The following is a 9,320-nucleotide window of genomic DNA, read 5'->3' on the forward strand; positions in this document are numbered from 1 at the left end:
GGGACCCCATCTTCTGAGCAGCCCTGGACTGCTGGTTAACCATTTAATCTGTTCTCACTTCCCAAACTGTTCACTTGCTGCTCTAGGACAGGGGCCACATGGGTCTGGCTTTTGGGGCTGAACATAAGACAGTGGTCTGGCAAAGCTGTTGAAGTGGACGTGTACCCTCAACCACAGGCATCTGAAGTCTTCTGACACCCCAACTCCCTGACATTTTGCCACTCTTTGCCTATATGCTGAAATCACAAGGCTGGACCTGTTGGCCTATGAAATCCCTCAGGCTCCTGTAGAACAGGCCACTCCAACCAGACACTCCAGCAGGTTCTGCCAAGCTCAGATCAGCATCTAATCACGTTTCCATCACAACACGGTGAGAAACGTGTGCCTGGCCCTTAGCAACGGTCTCTCAAGAAAGCTACCCCTATAGAGAGCTCATTAAGTTAGCTGAACACACGTGAGCAAAATCTAAAAACAGACCGTGCTGTCTGAAGCCTCACGCAGCACGTGGCAAAAGCTGGAAAGGGCAAGGGCGGAGCTCTGCTCACAGTAAGGGCAGGGAAGGAGAGAAGATCTGCTGGGCAGACAGCCCCAGGACAGATCCAGACCCCTGAGGATGACCAGCTGCTCCCACCCCTCAGCCCCCAACCCCACACAATCAACAAGCTGCTCCCAGGTCCCAGGGTGTCAGGAAGCTCTCCTCCACCCTCCAAATCCCTCGTGTCACTTAGAACCTAGGAAAGAGAACTGCCTGGAACTGGCTGTGAGGAGAGTTTAAAATTCTAAGAATTTAAAACTTAAAATTAATTTAAATCCAATAAACCTCAGGCATCAATCATGGTGAAAACCACCGTCCTGGGTGACACAGACCATGGAGGTCAAACAGGCTCCCTCAATCACTTTGGTGCAAAAATAGGAAAGCAGACTGGGGCAGCACACAGGGGTGAGCCTCTACTTTTAGATTGGTTTTGAAATGCAAGGCAGTCTCAGCCACCTTCACTGAATGCTTTCCTTAAAGCAAAATCCACACAAGGGGTTAATACTAACCCTTTCTCTGGAGTATAAGAAAGGCAACCTTTCTGCGTTAAAGGGACAGCAAACCTGGAAGAGGACATGGATGAGCTGGCCAAGGAGTCAGCATGTTTCCTGGACAGTCACAGCAGGCAGTAGGAAATGGGTTGGAACAATGACAGTGCAAGCACACACTGCCAAACAGGGAACCTCCAAGAGTGTCCGGAGTTTAAAATATGGCCATGTCTGGGCCCTGGAGCTTGGGTCGCAGTCATCTCCATCCACAGAAGCTGCATCAGGTGAAGGTGTGCGGGGGGAGGGTGGCTGTGTGGTGTTACCTTAGCTATGACAATCCTGCACCATCTTCAGAGGCACCAGGAGGCTCTGTCCTCTGTTGACAGCTGCTCAAAGGCAGCAGCTCTCATGCTTATGAGAGGGAGCTACGTTCAAAGCTGGAACACCAAGCTTCTCTGTCAGACACACGGGCCAGATAAAAGTTGGCAACAAAGGAGTCTGTGGGACCCAGACATGGTGGCAAAGCTCTTTGGTAAGAAATTGCTTTGTAAACTGTAGAGCACTGTCCTAATGTTAGGGAATTTTTGTTTCTAAGGAAATTAGCAGCTACATTAACTATGGTTTGAGAAAGCTGCTGTGTTGTAGCTGTGATTTCCAGGCTCTTAGCAGCTAGTGCTGTTTGTCCACCTTCCTGCTGAAATTCGTAGTTTATTTATTCCTTTACTAAGTTCCTTCAAGACACACTTCATGAGCACCTACTATGTGCTAGGCACTGCCCGCTAAAATGAAGAAGACATGGATAACGCCTTCAAGAAGTCCACAGCCTCGTAAAATGTTCTAAAGGTACCAGCGGTGCCTAGTGCAAAGAAAAGGTCTGAAAGGAAACAGACCAGGACTGGCTTCCTTGGGGAGAAGGTAGGACCGGTGTTACTGAATTCTTTACCAACAAGAGACTCAACTGTGCCCAAGTGTATTTCTAACTTTTAAAAAATGACTCTACTGTGGGTGGGCTTTTCCCATGCAGCCAAATGAAAGTGGCTTTGATTTTTGATTCTGGATTAAGCTGCTATTTCAATCAGTCAGAAGTTCTGTGAAATGTTTCCAGCTGGCTCCTGAGTGAATGTCCCAACCCTGCAGGCTACACAAGCACCAAACATTTCATTATTTCCTATTTCACACTATCCATGCTGAGGCCAAGTGAGTTTTGCTTCACGTGAGAGGAGCCGCTCGGGCTCATTTTAGTGCTGTTTTCAACTTCCTGTTGACCCAAATCCCACTCTGGCTCTGGGGATCAAGACTCTGTGTTCCAGTTACATAAATTCTGGGCCTTAGAACAGCCATGAGTGCTGACAGCTCTTTCTACTGTTCCGGGGCCCTCACATCCTGCTGCCCTTTCCTTTCAGATGACCACAGCACCCGCTGCCCTCCTAGGTATGCAGGGCGAAGAAAGCTCCCCCCAGGCAAGCCTCCTGATTGACAGTGCCCAGTCCTTGGGGGCAGAAGGTTTCCTAAGTGCTCCCTGAGAAGTTCAAACCACTTAAAAACTCATAGTAGAGTTAAAATAGAATTCACTGGTTCTATGATCCCAAGACCTGCAGCATCAGCATTCCCTGAGAACTCTGCAGAAATGCCAGTTCCTAGGCCTTATCCCCAACCTCAGAACCTCTGGGGGTAGGACCCAGCAACCTCAGTTTCATCCAGCCCTCCAGGTGCCTCTGATGCAAGGGGAAGTTTGAGCGGCGCTAACGTGATTGCTAGAGGCTGAGATGAGAAACGATTGTTGCTTGTGAGTAAAGTGTATAGAAACTCAGCTCAACCACCTGCCTGCTAAGTGTCCGTTTCCTCACACATTGAATTCCACAGGTGAGCACTGGAGTTCCATTCCTTTGCTTGGGCTGCCGTAACACAATACCTCAGGCTAAGGGCTTAAATAACAACACTTTATTTTTTTACACTTCTGGAGATGACAAGTCCCAGATGCAGTTGTTGGTGCAACCGGTTTCCTTGGAGTCCTGTCCCCTCGGCTTGCAGATGGGCACCCTCTTGTGGCCTCTTCACAGGGGCATCTCACTGTGCATGAGACCTTCATATCTCCTCGTGGGCCCAGTTTCTTCATAGGGATAGCCGTCAGATTGGATTAGGGCCCATCCTCACGGACTCTTTAAAATGAATCGCCTCTTTAAAGATCCTATCTGTAAATACAGGCATATTCTGAGGTACTGGGGGTTAGGGTTTCAACATACAAGGTTTGGGGGACACTCTGCAGCTCATAATGAGAGTCTTCCCAAAAGGATGGTTATGTCAGTGTTCACCGGTCCTGTCTGAAACCCTCCTCTGGTGTGGTCCCTCTCCCTGGTGTGGTTCCAAGCTGAGGGCTGCTGGGTTCCCTCTTTCCTCCTCCTCAGCGCCCTCATCACCTCACACCACTCTCCAGCAGGCAGCAGAGTCTACAGGCCCAGCAGCCCCTGGGAAGGTCAGCCATGTCATTGGTAGAGGAAGAAACGGAGAAATGGGAGAGAAGAGAGGGGAAAGACAGAGAATAAAAAGGAGGAGAGACAGGCGAGAGCATTAATGAGCTCCGCAGGAGGAGGGGCAGCTGGGGAGGCCTACCTGCCTTTGTTTCCAGAGTCAGGGTGAAATAACCTCTCGATGCCAACCAGGTAGCCAGACCAGGGCTATGTCACTTGTGAGCTATATGGTCTTGGAGCAGCCACTTAAATCCTTGGTGCCTCTATTCATTCCCTCATTCACTAGTTCATTCATTCATTCATTTCCTAAGTATTATTTCCTTGTTGGTAAAATGTGAATAATAAACTCAATCTGCAGAGTTGTTAGGAAGATTCGAGATAAACAGCCAGCAGTGGTTGGTGTGTGAATCTAGCTTCACTAGAACATCGGCCACGAGTACAGGGAATCCGTCTGTGTCTGTTTACTTCTGCCTCCCAGTACACAGGAGAGTGAGCAGCACTAACTCAAAGTTTGAGAAAGGGAAGTGAGAGGGAAGGTGAGGGGGGACTGGAAGAGAAGAACAGGGCCAGTGAATTTACTGAATGAATGATGAGTGATCAATCATTGCTACCACCTGGGAGACCCAGATCCTGAGCCGTCCTGAGAACGGTGTCACTTTGCACCAGACCTTGAACCGTATCACTTCTCTTCTTCCTCAGCAGGAGTTCAAGAGATTCCCGATCAGCTCTATCTAGACTAGTTCATGAAGCAAATGAAATTTCCCTTGGACAATCGGCCACCTCCACCTCCTCTCTTTATTTCTGATGCCAGGACTTCCCTGTTGCTCACAGAACACTTGGGGCCCCCAGCATAAAGGAAAAGCTGAGAGAGAAGACCAAGAACTCCCCCCCTTTCCCCTTCATGAGGCTGCTCCCCTTCATATGCCCAGACACCCAGTCTGCAGAATTAGCCGATGAACAGACTTTCACTGCGGCATGCATACACATGGTAGTGTGGTATCACCCCTTCCAAGGGTACTTGCCCTATCTCGAGGCCTGTGCTTTAAGCCAAAGACAGTAATTATGAAAAGTTGGTATTGGAAGGGACCTTTACAGACCAGCCAGCCTGACCCTTCGTCTTCAATGGCAAATGTGCAGCCCCACAAAAACGTGCAAACTAATCCTGATCCCCTAAATAAAGATTTCCTTTTGGTCACCCAAAACCCAGTCTCCCCCTAAGCCTGGCTGTTCCTGCTGACCTACATTTTTTACTTGGCCGAGACAAGCACAGAAATCCTTCTGTCTGTCTCATTGCCTTCTCAGCACCCTCAAGCATTGCCAGGCATGTCCTATTAGCACCTTTAATTCGACAAGAAGTTATTTCCTGACACATGGAGCTCTCTCAAGCCACCCACATGGCCAGAGCCTTCAAATTGGAATGCTGTAACAGCAGTCCACCCTAGACACGACCAGCACCCCCTCACACACACACACACACACACACACACACACACACACACACACACACACCCCTCCTCTGGACCAGAAGAGAAACCACATTTGCCTTTTGCTTCTCCTCAAGGCAGAAATCACCAGCCTGGGGAAACAGCTGCTTCTAAAATATCTTTTAACCCTAAGAAATTAAGTGTCTGCATTTCCTTTACCTCTGCCAAGGAGGTAGGGATCTAAAGACAGACCTGGCCTTCCCTGCCCTGTGGCCTCAGCTGAGCCGAGAGCTGTCCTGGTTCCGGGGAGCCCTGCACAGGGCTGGCCTGCCCTCTTTGTGCCCAGCACAGCTGCTGACCATGGAGCCAGGACAGGAAGAGCCTGCGGCCCTTCTATGGACTCAAGGGCATGTGGAGGTGGATTAGCCTTAAACAAGGCCAATGTGAGTGCTGGATGCCTCACTTCAAGAAGCTGGGAGGGGTCTTGCCATGTGTTCATATGTGGTGTGTTTTGAGTCTTAACCTCAATCAGTGAAGACATCTCCATCACGTGTGTCCTCTTGAGAGAACATTCTGGGCATCTGTTCACAGGGGAATTGAATATGGGAAACATTTAATTTGTGTTTCTTAGAACATTTCATATGGTCCATGGTTACTTCCACGTACTGTTAAGTTATTGCTAGTACAACCACTCACCACCAGAAAGCCAGTTAGTCAACAGATCAGGTATTGGGGCAAGGAAAGTGGCTTTTATTCAGAGAGCCAGCAAACAGAACATGGCAGACTATTTGCCCTAGAGACCCACCTTAAGTATGACTCCAGGGACAAAAAAAAAAGAAGAAAAACTATCTTAATGTTCTTTAGGCTCCTTTTTATGTTAATGGGAGGGGGAAAGTGGGGTTAAAAAGGATAACTGAAGGCCACAGACATTTGGGTGTCCCCAAGGGTCTGAGGAGGTTGTGAAACTTCTTTGTTCTTGGTCGATTAACTTTGGAGAATGGAGGTCAGGTCACGATATTCCTACAAATCTTCAACATAGCATTGTTATTTGTGGGCATGCTTTCCTTATCTCCCTGGGAGTTAGTTTGGGGACAGGGATGGCTATCATCTTTCTTTTAGAGCTGAACTACAAACTAAATTCTTCCTGTAAATAACTGCCTATGTTCAGAGCTAAGCAGAGACTTACAATCTAAAGGATTTTATGCAGGGGGTCAGAAGCAAAATGGAGCTAGCCATGCTAAGACTCCCTTCCACTGTGACAGTGTCCATCCTGAGGAATGGCTTCCAGCCAAGGCGTTCTCACCCACCCAGGGGCTGTGCACACACCACATTCTGGAAGTGTGGGGTTGTGACGGAGAGTCAAGACTTGGAAGGGATGCAGCCAGAAGCAAGCATGTGGAAAATTCATCCACTTCTCACAGCTCATATAGGGAAAAAACTTGATAGCGGTTTTCAAACTTTTCACAACAAATGTAAACACTTAGATGACATTGCCAGGAAAGAGTTATGAAGGTAGGATAAAATTTGCTAAAATATTTTGTTCATCTAGGTTTGAGGAAAAATGATTTACCTTTCTCTTCTCACTGCAAAAAAAATTATTATGAAGTTATTATCATATAAAGAGGTGACTGAGGAATACGGAAGCAAAAAAAATAAAGAATGACGGGAATAAAGCATTATAAGGGCGTGTCAAAGAGTTAATTAATAAAAATAGTATGTTTGAATGTTATGTTTGTGACATTTCTCACTTGTGACTTCTTTTCTCTAACTATTTAAAGATCTAGTTTTTAATGTGTATTTTTGCTTTAAGAGGTCCTCAAAAATTATATAAGCTTCGGTGCCCACGAAACTTGGATCCAGCCCTGGCAGGAAGTCAGTAAGGTAACAATTTAAGCCCATCAGAAAGAAGCCATCCATGTAATAACTGTAATGATCTTCTGCAATTCCAAACAGCTATCACTTATGAGAAAGGCAAGTTAGCATGGGGAAGCTTTGGCTTCATACGTAACGAGAATTACCTGGTTAACTTGCACATGAATAATGCACACTAATTTATGATTTGGTAGTTGGGAGAGAAGGAGCGATCCAATGTCAGGTGAACTTCGTCCTTGTTTCTGATAGGGTTGGGCTGGGGTAGGGCTAGCAGTGCCTCCCGTGGAGTAATCATGCCCCACTGCGAGGATACACGGAAGGACAGAAACTTTCCCTGAGCTCCATGAAAGGCTTAAGGAGGACTCACATCTCCAGGACGAATCTCCCCAGGCCCTCCACCGAGCCCTGTAAGAGGTACCATTGCCTTTAATCTTCTAAATCTACTTTGACAGCTCATTTTTCCTTGACTTTCATTTTCTTCCTTTCTTTTCAAGTTATTTATATTTGGAGAAGTGAAATATCAACAACAAAAAAATCAGACCAGCAGCAACGTGCTTCTGCAGGTTGGGAGGATGTCAGGGAGCACACGTTGAATGGGGCTGGGATTTTTTTTTTTTCTTCAGTTTTGGCCAGGACTGGGCTCAAACCTACCACCCCGGGTATCAGGGGCTGACATCCTACTCCTTGAGCCACAGGTGCCACCCTGGGGCTGGGATTTTAACAGGCTTCCCCTGGTTCTGACTATTGTGTCTCCTGAGCCATGACAGGGCCCAAGAAAGACTCGACATGATAAATGGCTCAGCCTGCCCACTGCCACTTCTGTTGCAGGCCCTTCAAGCTCATTTTTAGATTAGAAAGGTGAACAACAGTAGTTCTGGCTGGTACACCATGATACTCCAAGTGAGGCCACCAGGTCACTTTTCCAAAATCACCCGAGGTTTCTTAAAATGCATATTTCCAGGCTACTCCAGCACTTTTGAATCAAGGTCTCTAGGACAGGACCCTGAAACTGCATTTTTAACAAGGTGCCCAGGTGCCATTCTCACCCAAAAGCTTTGAGCTCTAACCCTGTAGCTAAGTGAGCCAACAGCAAGTGCCCTGGACTAGGAGTTGCCTTTTGTGGGTTTATAGGTCTCTCAGCCCCAGGGCCTCCCAGCCCTAGGCTTTTCCAGAGCCTACAGAGCAGACAGGTCTTTGAGTGCCTTAGTCCCTAGGTGCTCACTGTGAGGCTCATGAAGCGGGAATGCAGGAGTCCTGCCGGATGCCTATAAGGCTGGGCGTCAGCTGCTGTGGAAATCTAACCACACAACAGCAGCTCTGGAATCCAAGCTCTTCTGAATCCAGCCGTGACAGCCTCCTACCCAGACTAGCTATGGGCCAGAAGACTTAAAGCGTACAGAGTCTGAGGTATATATCTTATTCAGCAGTTCTCAACCTATGGGTCACGACCCCTTTGTAACAGTGAAAATACATTGTGGCATTAGGAAGGTTGAGGACCACTGTATATCAGGACCACTGTATAAACTTTTTAAACAGGGGGCCAGTTCACTGTCCCTCAGACCATTGGAGGGCTGGACTATAGTTTAAAAAGAAAACTATGAACAAATTCCTATGCACACTGCACACATCTTATTTTGAAGTAAAAAAACAAAACGGGAACAAATACAATCACACCGCCTCATGTGGCCCGCGGGCTGCAGTTTGAGGACCCCTGGGATGGATCCATTATTATGTATTGGAAATAATTATTATCTGGTTTTAGAGCTGTGACTATTATTAACCCTATGTCATGGGGCAAATCGCCCAACTTCCCCATGTGTAGCAGAGGGTTACATGGTTCAAGGAAACACTCTCACTCGCAGATGAATAATGCACATGACTGTAGGGGTTGGTCAGCTGAGATCTCAAAAGGAAGCTGAGCCAGAGGTCAGACTTTAAAGCTTCTGGGTAAGAGGGGTACCTGTTACCTTGTTAAAAATGCAGCTTCTGACCCCACCCCAGAGGTCCTGATTCAGATCTAGAGTGGACCCTGGAAATCTGCATTATAAGAAGTTTCTGGTGATTCTGGTCAAGGTGGCCTGGTGACCTCACTTTTAGACTCATAGAATTAATCATAGTTCCTCCTTTGTAGGGTTGTCATAAATAGATTCACAAAAATGCCTAGAATGGTACTTAGCACATCACTAAATACTAAACAAGGTTCACTCTTTTCATTACTCTCCTCTTTCTGGGAGAGGTTTTGGGGCTATAGCAGTGAATGAGATAAGTGTGCTGCCTGCACTCAAGTAGCTCAGGATCAAGGGGATGTGAAGAGCTGTGGGGTTTTGTGAAAGCCTGGTTTGGAAGTGGATAAGTTCTTCTGGGAAGCAGCCAGGAACTTCAACCCTCACCAAGGTGACCATCTCAGCTCTAGAATTTCAACCTGGAAAGTTTCTAACAGTGACAATCTCAGAAGGTGATGGGATATTTGTCTTCAAGTCCGGTTTGCATGCTCTTTACAGAAGCTCAAAAGATAAATTCCAATTGCCCATGT

The sequence above is a fragment of the Nycticebus coucang genome, chromosome 5 (assembly GCF_027406575.1).
Source record: "Nycticebus coucang isolate mNycCou1 chromosome 5, mNycCou1.pri, whole genome shotgun sequence".
Lineage (NCBI taxonomy): Eukaryota > Metazoa > Chordata > Mammalia > Primates > Lorisidae > Nycticebus > Nycticebus coucang.